This window comes from Xiphophorus hellerii, chromosome 22, assembly GCF_003331165.1.
Source record: "Xiphophorus hellerii strain 12219 chromosome 22, Xiphophorus_hellerii-4.1, whole genome shotgun sequence".
NCBI lineage: Eukaryota > Metazoa > Chordata > Actinopteri > Cyprinodontiformes > Poeciliidae > Xiphophorus > Xiphophorus hellerii.
Genome location: NC_045693.1, coordinates 21307420 through 21323463, shown reverse-complemented (window position 1 = coordinate 21323463; position 16044 = coordinate 21307420). Strand labels below are relative to the sequence as shown.

At 39.9% G+C, this 16044-nt stretch overlaps 1 protein-coding gene across 4 annotated transcripts in view; it reads left to right on the top strand.

Moving 5' to 3' along the window:
* LOC116712525 (equilibrative nucleoside transporter 1-like) overlaps positions 1-16044 on the top strand; it is a 42754-nt gene that overhangs the window by 329 nt on the left and 26381 nt on the right. The window contains exon 1 of one of the 4 annotated variants that reach the window (XM_032552300.1): positions 1920-2024. The exons of 1 other annotated variant lie outside the window; for it this stretch is intronic. The gene's annotated coding sequence lies outside the window, so the exon portion shown is untranslated. Of the gene's footprint in view, positions 1-1919; positions 2025-12007; positions 12032-13149; positions 13282-16044 lie in introns of those variants that run through there. 2 more of the 4 variants (XM_032552302.1, XM_032552298.1) reach the window with 2 other exon arrangements.

Here is a 16044-nt window from a genome sequence, read left to right as displayed (position 1 = left end):
CTGACAAGTTCAAATGGGACGCAACTGGCGTGTCAGTGTACGGGGGATGAGCAGTGACGTCAGGTGTAAGCGGTGGATCTTTTTGACAGGGGCTCTCTGCCCAGGGAGGCAGGGCTGGGAGGGCGCCTAAAGGCAAAAAAAAAAAAAGTTATTGTAGTTGTAACCAAGAGTTTTCTGTTGATTATTTGCATCTCTAAGCAATGTGGAATAAACCCCACTGTGTTAGGCAGAGGTCCAGGCAAGCAACATAAAAAACATAATGCCGTGTAAGGGGCTGGTGACCCTGAAATTGGTTAGTAATTCACAGATTTTGATTCAATAATGCTAAATTGAAGAGATGCATATGTTTCCATTAAGGAGTATGCACTGCATTTGACCATGAGACTATAGCCAGACATAATCTGGAGTATTCAAAAATAAAAAAATGACATCTACCCATGTATCTATATATTTAATATCTGTCTTTGATTTTCCGTGTTGATATTATCCCCTGCATCGATGTGCGTGTTATTATAGCTGTACAGGAAGTTGAAAGAGGACTCCTGAACCACTGGAGCAGAGGTTGGGACTTGAACACAGTTGCATTTGAACCTCCGCAGCAGGTGTCAGTGTGAGAATGTAGAAAACTTGCACACAGCTCCCCCGCAGCAGCAGATAACACGAAAGAGCTCCAGGAATAGACCCCACTGAGCTAAAAACTACTCCTGCACCATGTAAATCCTTGACCACATGTTGTCGCTTGCTGTACACTGTTTTAAGCAACTCCGTCCTCAGTGGAATCTTATTTTAAGATTAAATAATAAAAAGCAATAAAATCACCATCTTCAGTCAGTCATTCAAAAAGATACAAGAAAGGTTTGTGTGTGATGACGCCATCCTTCATGATTTTCTCTTCTGTAGGCTTTTTCCAAGTATTTTTGTTGTTGCGTATTGTTTTGCTTTTTTGACGCATATCTTGAATGACTGCAATCAATCAATCAATCAATCAAATTTTATTTGTATAGCACATTTCAGCAGCAAGGCATTTCAAAGTGCTTTACATCATTACAAACACAGAAACACAATGCAACATAGAATCAATAATCAAAACACAGCATTAAGTCAAGTTCCATCAATAAATTTGTAATTGATTACATTTCAAATACAATCCTAAACAGGTGGGTTTTTAGTTGAGATTTAAAAGAAGTCAGTGTTTCAGCTGTTTTACAGTTTTCTGGAAGTTTGTTCCAAATTGCAGCTCCTTTATAGACATCACTTTTTTTTTCTTTTTTTTTTACAGATACTTAATAAATGCATTTTGTATTTGTTTTTGTTGTTGTTGTTCTCAGAAGTTTTGTGGTTAAATTTGTGCCTTGCCTGAAGTTGTTTGTCAAAGTCTTTTAGTAGATGCAACATCTCTATTAACCTTGGTTCAGCTGACAAATTTCAAGAGGAAGGTGAGGTTCTTATAACTTCTCTTTTTCTGCACTAGAAGACATAGTTATAGTCAAAGTAAAGCTTATCTCTGTGCTTTGAAACTCCTCAAAGCTCAACCAATAGGAATTTATGCAAAACGTGTTATTTAGTGAACTCCTGAAATCATTGAGCTTGGTAAAATTTGTAATTTGAATAAATATCTTCTAAACACTGAAACCAAATTCATCCCCAACCTAGATTTCAGCGGCCATCATGTAGATGTAGATGTAGAGCAAGCTGCATAAGGTGCAGGAAATGAGCCTTCAGCGCTGCTTTCTTTGACCCAGTTTCACCGTCGTCCTTTTCTGCTGCTCTGACCAAACACTTGATCTCCCACCAGCACCTTGTGTACCAGGACAATTACACGACTATAATTAGAAACTGGAGTCTGAAAACCAGGCAAGGGCAAAAGTACACAGCAGACGGGCAAAGCACCAGAGTAATATGATGCTGGAGGGGGTAGAGGAGCCAGCTGGTCTGGACCGGGTCGTTGTCACTGCGGTTTCAGCCGGACGTCTGCTGCTGCATAAAGTCATTGGTACTTAAGGAGCTGCGAAAAGCTGGGAGACGTAAGTGCAGATGTACTTTCAAAAGGCGACAGTTATCTGTTTATGGGTATTTTTTGTGTAAAAATACCTTTTTGTCTAAATTATTTTCTAATTTAGTTTGAGAAGCTGCTTGCATATCCATCATCTCTATATGTTAGACAGATACAGCTAAATCCAATTTAAGGAATGACTCTCACAGCTCACGTATACAATGCTTAGCTCCATATTCTATTTGGTGACAGCTGATTTTGATTTTAGATTGTTTTTTTATCTGGTTGTTGCTTTTATTTTTGTTGATATACCTGTTGTGCTGAACAGAATATTGTATTTCCCTGAAACAAATTAATCTTCATGGACTTTCACGAAGCCTTCAAGATGGATACTCATGTCTTTGCTTATCTCCTGACTTTCCTTCGTGTTTTGCAAGCCGTCTCCTGTTTTACATCTTGAGTGATGGACAAGAGCTCCTCTAATTGGTACCAAATGTTGAGCAGATCGCCAAAATCCCCAAGATTCAGAAAGCAGTGGAGACATCTCCACAGCAGACGTGTTTATTTAGTGGAAAACAAAGAATCAAGAGCATAGAGGGCTTCTGTAATCATCTGCAACAAAATTATTGGTTTGATAATGTCTATAGTTGAAATGCTTCACTGTATTTATCCAGAAAACAAATCAGTTTAGTTTAGAGCTGCTGGAATGTGGTCTCATTAGTTTTCATAAGTAGATAAGCTCAGGTTTGTTTTTTGAATTTTGACTGAAGTATCTTGTACACAAACACTGATGAGGATGTTGAGTTCAGCGGGAGGAGAGCTGGGCTCTGACGGTCTTTTGTCAACAAATATCCACACAGATTTGTAATAACCTCACTTGAATATACGTATATATGGATATACGTATATAATGGAAATATGTGGTTTAATTATGTGCTCCCTTTCTATTGAAAAGTGAAAATGTCCATGTTTGAAAATGGAAAAATTAAGATAAAAGTCCAACATGGCTGCTTTAGATATGAAACACAGTGGCAATGGTAATTAAAACAAATAAACATGATTTAAATATCTTTAAATCAATCACATATGATGGGTACAATCTAAATGCATTTATGGAATATGTTGCTGTTGTGCACAAAACGCAGGTAAAGGACTTATTGGCCGGATTTAACCTGGTCAGTGAACATATCAACCAGAAAAATCCACAAATTGTTTACAATTCGCAGGGAAACATGGCTAATTTTCACTTAAGCTTCAATGTTATTCCCAGACCAAATCTGTCATAGGTTGTGTGGTGAGTGGCAGATCACACTGCAGACAACAGAGTGCAAAGCTTTTGGTTTTGCTTTGATAAAACACAAGACAACTCAGAGACACAAGAGAAAACATATAGCCATGAAGGAGGATGAATGCTCAGCTATCAGTTTCAGTGAAACACTTTTAAGTTTAATAGTGAAATAAACGCTTGAAATCGCTGCAATACTGCAAGGAAGAGTAGACTTAATCTCCCCGACACTTGGGGTAATAGTCTGGATACGAGTTTAAAGCAGATGCTAGTGGCATTTATCATCACCAAGATCAGTTCAGGCTGCATGGAATAGCTTTGTTCCCCTTAACAAATAAAGTCACCATTTACGACTGCTGTTTGATTTTTCTTGCTTATAATAAATGATCTGACAACTTAGTAAAAACAGAAGGCATATGTAAAAGAGTTAATACTGATTTTTACTTCAGCTTTTCTTGTTATTCTGCTGCGAAGGAAGACGTGTGAGAGAGACACAAAGTTTGAGGAACACAATCTGGTTTGCAGCTTCTTTCTGTCTGACACTACGCAACAAGACCAGGCAGCGTTACTAAACGACTTATGACTCTAACATGTTATCAACTAATTTCATCTTGATGTAGTCAGCTAACCAGGAGACATGCTCAATGTTAAATTAGGCTCATACCTCAGTAATAACAATAGTATTTTTATGCGACAAAAATCTCCACTTTTTTTGATTGTTATTATTTTGCTGGAGATTAAAATCAAAAATAAAATAAAATCAAATTTTATTTGTACAGCACATTTCAGCAGCAAGGCATTTCAAAGTGCTTCACATCATATCAAACACAGATTAGGAGCTATAAGTGGGTCACATAATTGGCCATTTAATTTCACATTATTAAAATACACTGGCAAAAGACTAAAAACTGTTCACTGACTAATAAATGAAGGAGTTTCTTTACCAGATTATTACATAATGACAAAATCGTGGCAGAAATATAACAGCTGTTTTTTTTTTTTTTTCTCCGTCTGAATGGGGAACTAAACTCTTTCTTCAGCGTGTTCAGCGTGTTTCCTTTCGTTGTGCGTGCTGCGTTGATGTATGTTCAGGGCACATGTAATTTAGTCATGTGAGTGTCACACTGCCGTGTGGTTTGTGTGATAAATCTGCTCTACGCCACTCAATTGACTTTATCTCTTTGGCTGGTTAAATCAGGCGGGTTCAGGGACAAAATGATGTATCATTTATTTGTTCCTGTCTAAGAAACCTCTTTAGTCCCAGATGTGTCCAGGAGGTTCATGATTTGGATTTAAGAAATATATTTCCCATCCTCTCTAAAAATGACATAAAGACAGCTTTGGATGCATGAATCACCTCATAGTTAGATTATTACATTTCTTTATATTTTAACATTGTAACATGGTCTGTAAAGCTGCTCCTGCATCTTGACTGCAGCCAGATTCCTAACTTGACCCTGAGGAGTTACAGCCTCATTCATGAAACAGATTTTTCAGACACCCACAAAGGAACCAAAATCACGAACCCGCAGTTTCCCCTCTTCTTGGTGGAAATAATCATCAGGTCAAGTAAGATCTGTCTAATCACTCTCGAAGTTCCCATTTCTGAAAACCACAAACTCACCATCTCCCTTTGCTGTTCTTTAGTGTGCAGACGACTCCGCGAGGACCAGATTCACTCAACCAATCTTCTCATCTTGTTTAAATAAACTTTATTTATCTGATTCCTGTTCTCCCGGTGTTGTTCTGCATGTGGGTTGAGAAACTGGAACCCATCATGACAGAAGCCTCGAAGCCTTGGAACAACTTTTCAAGTTTTCCTCCTCCACAATATTTGGAACACCACTTAAGATTTGTTTATTTTTATTCATTATAGTAGTCACACTACTGGAGCCTTCCAACATTTTATCATTTTGCAGAGGGAAAAGTGCGATAAACCGGTTTTCAAAATGTTTTACAAAGCAAATCTGAAAAGTGTGGTGGGTTTTTGCTTTCAGCGTCCCTGAATCAGAATGCTTAGTAACTTTCGTAGGTGCATCTCTATCACCTTTGCTAGACTGCAGCTGTGGTTTGGATTTTGAAGTATTAGAAACGGTTGGAGATCGCAAAATTCAAAATGCATTTCTGAGTTTCACCCAAAAATATTTTTACGCTTACTTGAGATGATTTTTGGTTTTGATGAAAAAGCGCTGCAGGAGGGATGGAAACACATTTGCCAAATAAGTTTGGATGTAGCGAACTTTTCCATCCCCTGCATGGTGGCTCTGCGCCTTACTAAAGGCACAAAACTCTGACAAATTTCTACATCCAAACCTCCAGCCTGGAGGGGAGGACTCTCTCCATTTTTCTGAGCTGTGTGGTTCATTCTAGTTTGCAACTTGTTAGTTACATCCCTGCATATCATCAACATCTGAGGATGTTATTCTGTGCATAGATTAAGTCCAAGGAAGCAGATGGAAACAAACCTAAATCACATTCTCTTTTTTCCCTCCTTTATTTTTTTGCTACGTTTCAAATGTACGCTTAAAATTTACACGACATTTGGATGGGAACATGGCTAATGACATTTGTATTGATTGGAGAGCTTCTCTGAATGGAAATTTTCAGTTTTTCCACTGATTTCCAGTCAAGCTTACATCTTGACAATGACTACTAGACCATGCATTGATGTAAATCACTCCATTTTAGTTCTGGTGCATTTTTAGGGCGAAGGTGAGCCTTCTCAGTTTCAAATCTGACGCAGTTTTTCTTCCAGGATTGCCTTGTATGTAACTCCATGCATTCACCGTCGCTGATGGAGAGAATGATTGCCACAGCATGATGCTGCAGTGTTTTAAGTACAGGCCAAAACGGTTGCTGTTTCTTCTAAGTGGTTGGTGGCTAACTTTACAATGGCTTCTTCCTATTTACAAATGAGGTGAAACGGGTTGCACGGATTTCATTTAAGGGTATCGGGATAGAGGTAGCTCAGCACAAATGCTTGTCACTCCTTTTCATAAAAATAATATAAAGGAAACCCCAAATTACAGTATATAATTTTATTTGTGGTGTCATTTTCACACCACAATAACTTTTACGTCATTATAAAGTTTGGTGACTTACTCATGTGTCAAACTTAAGGCCCGTGGGCCAAATCCGGCCCGCATAGCTTTTTATGTGTCCCTCTGGATTCTAGACTAAACACTAAGTGTGCTTAAACATTAAGTTATCAATAACATCAATGCTTTTTTTATCTGTTTTCTGCCAAATTATATCAATCAATCAGTCCCTCGAGCTCCTTGAGAATTATTGTGGAAATTCATGCAAAATCAACAAATCCTCTGACTTTTTTGCACTAATGTATAATTGGGAGTTAATTGCAGATTTGTTTCAAAAATTGTCAAAAACCTTATTTCTTGTACTAAACAGCTGCTTCAGCTTTAACTGATGTCAGATTATAGTCCATAATCTATAAGTGCAAATATTGCAAATATTTCCAAATTAGTGTCACAAACACTTTGTTTTCTTATTGCAAAAAATCACAAAAAGAAATACGCAATCCTGGAGGGACTGAAAAGATGTTCAGTAATATTTAATTTTAGGAATCCATTCATATGTTAACAGCTTGTGAACGGGTTTTATCAACACATTCGGCACAGCCGGCCCTTTAAGAGCTTTCATGATGTTGATTGGGCCCAAAACGAAAATGAGTTTGACACCCCTGATCTATGGTTAAAACAGGCTTTACTATTAATATTGATTGAACTAATGGTTTCAGTGAATTATTCAGATTCTTTCTGGATGAGCCAACAAGTAAAATAATCGAGTTGTTTGATAAGGATCATTATTCTTCCAGCCTCGTCTCTCCTTTGACCGTTTCTGGCATTCAGGTCGTTTTATTCTCTTCACTCTGCTGATGGCGACAATGGGGAAAAAACAGCTGTGCATGTTTTTGCGGATCCAATGGCTTTCACAGACGGTCTTCAGGTTCGTTTGAGTTGGTTGAAAACAATCAGCTCGATGAGTTAGTTGGTACGGCGAAGCCTGGAAAACACAACATGTCTCACGCAACAAGAGACGGGGAACAATTGACTAATGGGCTTCAAATGGCCAAACATCCTCGCCCTTAGTCGCCTGTGGTCGGGTGCTTTCCTCCATCAGGACATTCCAACAGGATGGTTGTCAGCCTCTGATAAGATAAAGGCATTTGAGGTTCCCATTTAAAGTGTCCAGTAGACTCACATCCCTGAGCCGAAATCTAGAGATGATGACGAGCTGGCAGCAGAATTTAAGATGCCGCCGGCCGGGCCCGTTAGGAGGGAATTCAGCTTTCCTGGAATCGTCCTAGCAGGTGATGTTTTGCAAGCGGAGACTCACAAGTACTGACGTAGCTTTGCGCAGGTTATGTGCTCAGTGAAGGAAAGGGCTGAAACATTGGAACCGTCTGCAAAGCGCATGCTGTTAGCATGATAAACAACTGGGCAACCCAGTTTCCTTATCACACACAGACACGTGCGTGGGACCCCTCGCTGTCACGTTACTTTACTCGCAAGTTTGTTTTCACTTTGATATGCAGAAAAGTCAAATACCACTGTTTAATTTCAGCTGGTCAGATTACGGTAACTCGTATTGATTATGATACTGGTGACGGTTTGGAACAGGTGAAGCATGTGCAGTAAAAAAAAAATGACCCGAGGTTCTCCAGATCTGCCTTCATGTGTCATAGTTTAGAAATGTTTTTTTTAGATTTTATTTTTACTTTTGGGTTGTTGACCTGGATCTTAAAGGTGGAATAAAAGTCTTGAAATGTTTCACAACTTAAATTCTAACACTCCTCCTTTAAAGCTTAACTTGCCTCCCTTTTCCTGACATTTTCCAGAGATGAGCGGCTGAAACCTCTGTTCAAACTGAGGCTGACCTTTCACTGTAAAATGTGCTGTTTTTTTGACATAACTACGATCAGCCGGCCCTCGTGTTTTCTCCTGGTTTCGTTTTTCGCACCTCTTTGTGCCTCAAATGTTTCTGCATGCTTGCTACAAATGTAACATCAATCAAGCAAAAATTATAGGAACGTCCATGAAACAGAGAAAGCAGTTTTTTTTTTGTTTTTTTTTTGTATATTTCAAATTTTATGATGAGTCACAAGGGATGGAGAATCAAGAATCAAGCCAAGAGTTTGTTTGCCTTTTCAACATTATTTATATGTGAGTAAAACAGTTTGTCCTTTCCAAAAGAAACACAACAAAGCCAATAAATGTTGTTTGGCCTTAATTACTTGGGAATAATGGCAAAACAGGATGGGGTAATCAAGAGCAATAAACATTTTGGCTCTTTCATTGGCTGCTAATCCAAAGGTGCAAGGTTTTTGGCAGAACTATTTCATTTTTCAGAGGTGCCCACACCCATAATCTAACTCAACGAAAAGCAGAGACCGGCTCTGTGATAAATAAAGTTTGTATATGTTGGAGGAGGGAATGAAGAATAACTGAAGACAAGAGCCTAATGATTATTTTTGGGAGGTTTCACGGAGGAACATGTGAGACAGCAGCAGAACAGAGTAACTATTGTAAAGTTGGAGCTGTTGAACTGTTGGCTGGTTGTTTTTAAGCGTCTCCAGCAGATCCCTTTTCTCTGCCTGTCATCACCTTGGGATAAACAATAATCTGCCAAACAGAGGCCATAAATCCTTAATCCCAGCAGAGTTTATAGCTCCACTGTGTTTGAGTCATTCCGGGTTAAAGTAATGGTTCTTTTGGAATTCCTCTCCCGTCACGGTCTTCCTAAAACCTCATTATGTAGTCAGAAATCCAGTTCCAGTCTTTTCCTGTCCAGTGTTTTCCTGTCCAGTGTTTTCCTGTCCAGTGTTTTCCTGTCGTGCCCTCCTCCTCTTCACCCTCCAAGCACGCCTCTGACGGTACAAATTTCGCACGATGATGTTCTCGACTTGGACTTGTGTTCATTTGTCCCTGTTGAGGAACCGTCTGGGTCGGCAGGAAGCGAAGGGGTTAAGATTTTCACCCAGCCCAGATGGAAGTGCGCTCAATTAAAGGAGGTTGCTGATTATTTTACAGGTTCCCTCCAGCCATGTGCTGTGGTTTCCCAACGGCGCCCTAATGGTGGCTTGTATATTATCTGCATTTGGAAAGCGCGTTACTCACAGGTGCGATACGTGTCTGTTGTGTTGTGGTTGTGAGTGTTTTTACCACGGCTGTTAGTTTTAAACCGTCCTTCCTGAACGGCTGGGATGCTTTGTGAAATATGAGCGACTAACGCAAAGGAATACTTGTCAAACGTTATCCTAAAAAAAAAAAGAAAGGAGCTAACACAAAGTAAACACGATGTATTAGCTGTTAACTAATTTGCTCAAACTTTTTAAATATATTGAACAAATGAACATGTAAAGACAACAATGGATAATTGATTTTTTTTTCTTTACAACTTTTAATGATAATATTCCAAATACAAGAACTTATAAAAGTATTTTTATACTTAAGTATATAATACTTAAGTATTATATACTTATACTAGTATTTGAATTTTATGTGCTCACAATATGTATCTTGCAACAATTAAAAGCTTCTCCAAACAGACCAACTCTAATTGCATTTTTTATGGCCTTAACTGGATTTCTGATCATTGAAAAAATCCAATACTCTCATTGAAGAATGGGATCCCAGACCATGATGCTGCCACTGCGTTCTTGTGCTGCCGGGAGCCCTATAAAGCTTGGGCCAAGCTTTGAAACAGACTTTTCACTTTTTTGTGATTTCTCACCTACTATGTGGGCCTCCTTAGCTCCCACAGTGCTAGCATAGGCCCCTTCATTGCTTCTTTTATTAAAACTTGCTCGGCTTGTTAAATCAATTTGCAGTTCTGCCACTTCTCAGTGAGATTCTTAAGTTTTGTGATATTGTCTAACCCTGCCAGAAAGCGAGTTTCTCCCTGGCCCGTTTGCTCCCTGCTCTGCTTGGCCTCCATGTTGCCGTTTCTCCGCTAGTTTTCTCTGAAGCTTTCACGGATTCACATCAAGATCACATAACACACACATGGACTCTATTAACAAACTAAGCAACGTTAGAAGGCGGTTGGCTACACCGGGTTTTGTTCTGATGTTATTACTGCGAAACTTGCTGAAGATATTTATGTGGAACACTATTAAGATTGGATAAAATCCAAATACGACACATGGAAGTTTGCTGTTGAGGTCAAGGTTTGGTTACGTATTTATTTTAAAATATTAAATTAGTTTATGTTTCCTGTCATTTAAAAAAAAACATTTCATGTTTTGTGCCTTTTATTTTGATAGAGTCCAACTTTTGCTGCTGCTTTTGCCCTGCTTTACTCGTTACTGTTCTTCTCCACGGTCTCTTTTCTCAGGAAAAACTCAGTCGAGGTGGAGCTCCATAGTATCTCCTTATTGTCTGTCTCTCCGTTGGTCTCAGAGAAACAAGTAAACCAGGCTCAAACACAGACAGCCGTTTTCACCTTTGCGGCGTAAACATATTTAAATGCACCCCTTCTGGAAATTGAGAGCAATTTTCGGTTCTCACACCAGACAGAAGCGGCTCGGTTCTGTGCAGCTCAAACTCCTCCTCGCTGGGGTTTTTGGTTGGAGGAAAAAACAGCCAAACTGCCTGAGCTCTTCGTCACAGATGGGGTTTTTAACCACAGAGAGCTTTTTTTAGCCGGGGGGCAGAGACAGGGTGTGGATGACTTGGATCTGCAGGGGTAAACAGCGTGTACAGGCTCATATTCAGGACCGAACGCCTCTTCACGTTGGTTCAGACAGATGAAAATGGCTGTGATATTTTGTAGGGAAAACAAGGCATTACATTATGAGTTTATAGCATCAAGTGACTGCAACATTTGTCTTTCTTTGTGCTCCGTTCCATAAAGGACGATGATTGGATGTTGGTACGTTTCTGCGCTGCCCCCCTTCATCCCTGTCACATGCACTCCTCCCAGACACGCCATTATCTTCTGCTTTTGATTATTTTGTTCTCATTTGCATTAGACTGAGGTCAGCCTGAACCTTTAGCCTGGATTCACATGCATTTCTTCAGACATTGTATTTCTTGAACAAAGGACGGCTTTCGTTAGTCGCTCCCTCGAAGGTTTCTCACACGCCTTGCTCTGTCTTTCTGTTTTTTGATACTTTTACACAAACCATCGTTTTTGGCCTCGTTTCACCTCAGATCAATCCTCTACCCATCAAGTACTGTGCAGCCTCGAGGGTGTTTACGTGTGAGCTGTGCATTTGGGCTGCACATATATAGGCTATCTGCTGCTGCATTTGTGGTCTCCAGCTTTATCTTGCATCACAACATTGCGTAACGTCAAACTTATTTACTGTGAAGTTCAACTCACAGCAGGAAGCGAAGTTGAGAGGTCTCCAGGACTCATTTAAATTAAGGCACAACAACCTGGTCAGATTAGTAAAAAAAAAAAAATTATATCTCTAAGCAGTGCTGCCATCCCATCTGGATTAAACTTACTGTGAGCGTCCAGCAGGCCAGTCAGCCACAAGACACCCCCGGCCTCCACACCCAAACTAAACTCAAATCAGATGAGAAGTTGGACTCGAGAAGGGAGTGAAAGCAGCAAGTAAATGTTCAGTGTTGTCAGAAACTCCTACGGGGATGTAAGAAAAAACACTTACAGATGGTGATTTGGAAAGTCTTACCAAGAAAGGCGACTGGAAATAATCTTTACTGACTGGTTAGTTCTGTGTTTTAGAAATAAAACACTGAATGAGAAAGTATCCAAACTGTGAGGTAAAGCTATATTTTCCTTTTTTTAAAGAATATGTTTTCCTGTCATCTATCTACTAGTTATACGCCACACATAACACTTTGTGTGCTGTGCTCCTCCGTCCTTATGATGTTGTTTATTCACAATGTTGTATAGCAGATGATTACACTACATCTGCAAACAGCTGGGCTCTATTTTTAGGTCACTTCTAAATGTAATTGATTTTAATTGATTTTAATTTCCAGTATTGGCATAAGGAAGATTAAACAGAAATGTGCCTCAGTTTAAAATCCCTTTTCTTCTTTACAACTATGCGCTTCTTTTGCAGGTCAGATGCTTTGGAGAGATTTTGATTCATTTCATTGTGGCATGTTTGGCTTTTTGCTGCGGTTCTAATTATTGCGACAATATTTTCTCTGATGTTTATTTTGTGAACTCTAAATGCTCTGGGACGAATCTTCCTTTAACACTGGAGGTTCTGCAATAACTTCTACTTACAGCCGCAAACCTCCAGCCCAGATCCCATCAGCAGCGGCTTTAACCCGCCTGGTAGAAACGTAAAGGAGAAGCAGAGCGAACAGTCAGCAGGTGGTACCAGGTGGTACCAGGTGGTAAAAACCCCCTAAAAAACCCCTAATTTTCCGGGGCTTTGAGCTGCGACTCGCGGTGACAGTCGGTACCGTGTCTTATATCAGGATGTCTGATATAAAGACAGATAATCTTTATATCTGCCGGTGGGACCAACTCAGATTGCCTGTAGGGAACCGGGCCTTTAGCAGAATAATTAAGTTAAAGTCAGAAGTTTTCTCTACAATTACAATGATATAAATAGAAACAGTTTTTCTAACGTCAACATCTGACCTACATTTTTATTCACAAACCAGTGTATGAAAAAAAAAAAAATTCTTGCCTATAATTTGATAGTTAGAGGACACAGATCCGCCTCCTCCTCCTCACCATGGACCCGGAGTCTGAACAACATGGAGGCAGAGAAACTTATTAGACTGAAGGAAGCCAGACTAGTTTATTTTGCTAAATAATTATTGCTGAGGGGGCACAAGCAGGCCTCCTGACATACATATAAAAAAAAAAAAAATTTGAAAAAAAAAACAAACTCAAAAAGGGGCACTAGCCCTCTTCACCCCCCCCTCTGCACGTGCCTGGCCTTAACTGTCTCTGATACACGCCCATATCGCTGGTCATCCATTCAGTGTGAAGAGAGCTGCTCGACGTTGCAGACTAGACTCAGGCGGACAACCCTGACTTTAACACGGTAAGACGTTTCTCTGCTGCTTCTTCATGCGAATAAAATGATGAACACGCCGCAGCTAGTCTGGCTCGAACCGGTCTTCTGGACGAAGTTTGTTTTCAGCTTCAAAAACTCAAGTCATGAAAATAAATACAGAGATATATAAAGATAAAATAGCGCCAGGGGACATAATTTAGTGGTTGTAAGACTCTTTTTGTCATCTTATTTTGCTGTTTCAGAAGTCATAGATAGAGATGGAGGTTGAATATGTGTGTTTTCTTTTTGGTTGTTTGTTTGTTTTTTTATTAAATAACTATTTTCAGCCTCATTTCTCTGTCTGGCTTAAATTTACCCCCCATTGGCTCCATCGTGCCGGTGTGATATAGTAAATAAACGTGAAATAACCCGGTCTCTCTGCATCGCTTCCTGAACCCGTGAACCACGCCGGGCTCAGACTCTCGTCTTTTGGGCGAAATGTTTTAAAACAGCGTCTTTGTCTAGAGTATCGGAGGGTGGTCGGATATTTTTGCTCGAGGCTTAAAATCTGTGCGTAAACTTGTGGCAGCACACAGAGTAGAAAAGCACGTGGGCCCCCCGTTATAAACGAGGTCTTGAGTGGGAACACGTGGTCCTCGCTGCAGCATCACAGGACAGGAGCGGAGATAAGAGATGAAGCTTTTATCAGCTGGTCGATGTCCTGAAAGGCAAACATGTTTGTTTCCCCCTTAACGAAAACAGAAAGTCTTTATGTTATGATGTTTAGTCAATCTCACAATTCCACACTTGGTTGCTTACTTTTGGTGACATGAACATTTTGATCATAGTAAATCAGGTAAAAGCATTTCCGGTGTTAAATGTGGAATATGTCCACTACAGTTTAGCTGAAAAAACAAATAAACAAAAAACAGATGTGTTTAAAAAAAAACAACTTCTATAACCTGGTGGCTTAAGTTTGCAGATGGACAAATATCCATATCTTCTTGTTTACACACCTAAATAACTTGAAATAAAACGTACCTGTCCTAGTGAGATCTTCACATGTGGCATATTGCTGTCATCTCAAATGGTAAGGGAATCCTTGTTCCAGAAGACAATATTCAGGTCTGAATACAGTATTCTTGTGGAAAAGTGTGCTGTTGTTTTTCTAGAAACCAGATGAAAAATCTTTGTGGCTCAAAGAAATGACACAAAACCCTACATTAAAACATGGTGGCGGCAGCATCATAATCTGACGTTGCTTTGGAGAACAAACTGTTGCAATTACCATTCATTCTTGTTTCATATTCAGGTTGAATATGAAGCAAAGAGGATAAGTTCAAGTGAAGAAAATTACACTTTTTGGAAAGGCCAAAGATAAAGATAAAGTAAAATTACCAGAAGAGGAATGTAGGCGAGAGATTACAGAAAACTTGGACAACCTTTGAACGGCAACTAAAATGAATGTTGTTTGGTTGTTTTCAGGTATATTATTCCGGAAATATCACAATGAAATTTCATGTTAGCAAGCCGTGTTCACTTTTTAATTTCAAGCTAGCTGTGTAATATGTAGTCAGCTGCTCTTCTCATTCGTGTTGAACAGTGTGTGTAGTGCCCTAACATCCTGGTTTCATCCTTTTTCTCTATAAAATCTGAATCTCATCTGAACCGTGGAGCGTCTCTGTTCCTTCCTGATGGAACGAAGCGTTATGTCCTTCTTAGCATGTGTTTGTGCTTTTCCACCAACTTCGTTCCCCCTGAAGCAAGGCGAAAAAGAGAAAAGAGAGGCCTCTTTGTGTTTCAGCAAACAGCTGATCGGAGCTCACATCTGGCCCCCGGTGGTATTTTCTTTTTCACACCTGTTGCACGATGAGTTGAAGCTAAATCAAAGTCAGAGGGGCATCTTTTTTCTTTTTTTGCCTGTGACGGCAGGATGAACGGAGGGAGTCGTTTTGAGGTATAAAAACGTGGTTGAGACTAGAAGGAAGCATGGTAACCAACCTCTGCTGCCCTATTATTCAGTGCCGCATGGTGAGACGTCACTATGAGTCACTTGAGCAAAGTACAGCGGCTGGTAGCTGGAGGTGGGCTCTTAGCTGCTCTCAGAATGGCGGGAATCATTTGGGGTGGAGAGCTGGCAGGCTGACGACAGGAGGCGTCAGACTCTTAATCCTCTGCCTCACTTTGGCACGAATTAAAATCTTTTCGCCTTCCACTGTTTTCCAATCTTCTACAGACGTTTGCACTGTTCAAATCAAAAGCGCCTTGTAAATGGCTGTTTCCTTGTCTTGTTATTGTTTCTTGTTCTCCATTGGATTTTTATATAACAGAGATAATCTTAAGTGATTCACAGAATGGAAATCACTTACTGTTAGCATTATTTGGGTCCAAACAGCTAAACATAGCAGGAGGTATGTTACACGTATGAGTAATCAGGAGGAAGTATGCACTTTTTAGCTTCCTGAAGCATTTGCTGTGTCTTAAGTTCAAAGTTTCCTCTTAGCTTTTCTTAGTGATTCAGCTGTCAGCCTTTTATTGACTGATACTAATTTCCACTTTTATTGAAAGTGGTTGTTCTTTTTTTTAAGGCTTGTGACAAATACAAACTCATTTGTGTGAACTCTTGCTTTATAAGGACAATTGATGACAAGCATTGTGTCATGAACTGCGGTGGTGGGTGGTGAGGCAGACGCGATGGAACCGGGTTGCAGTGAAAATGATGATGTTTAATGGTGAAAATATCCAATACAACAGTCCAAAAGCCAGGCAGCACTGCTGAGTGGAAAACCAGGGCTCAACACAGGTAGCGAC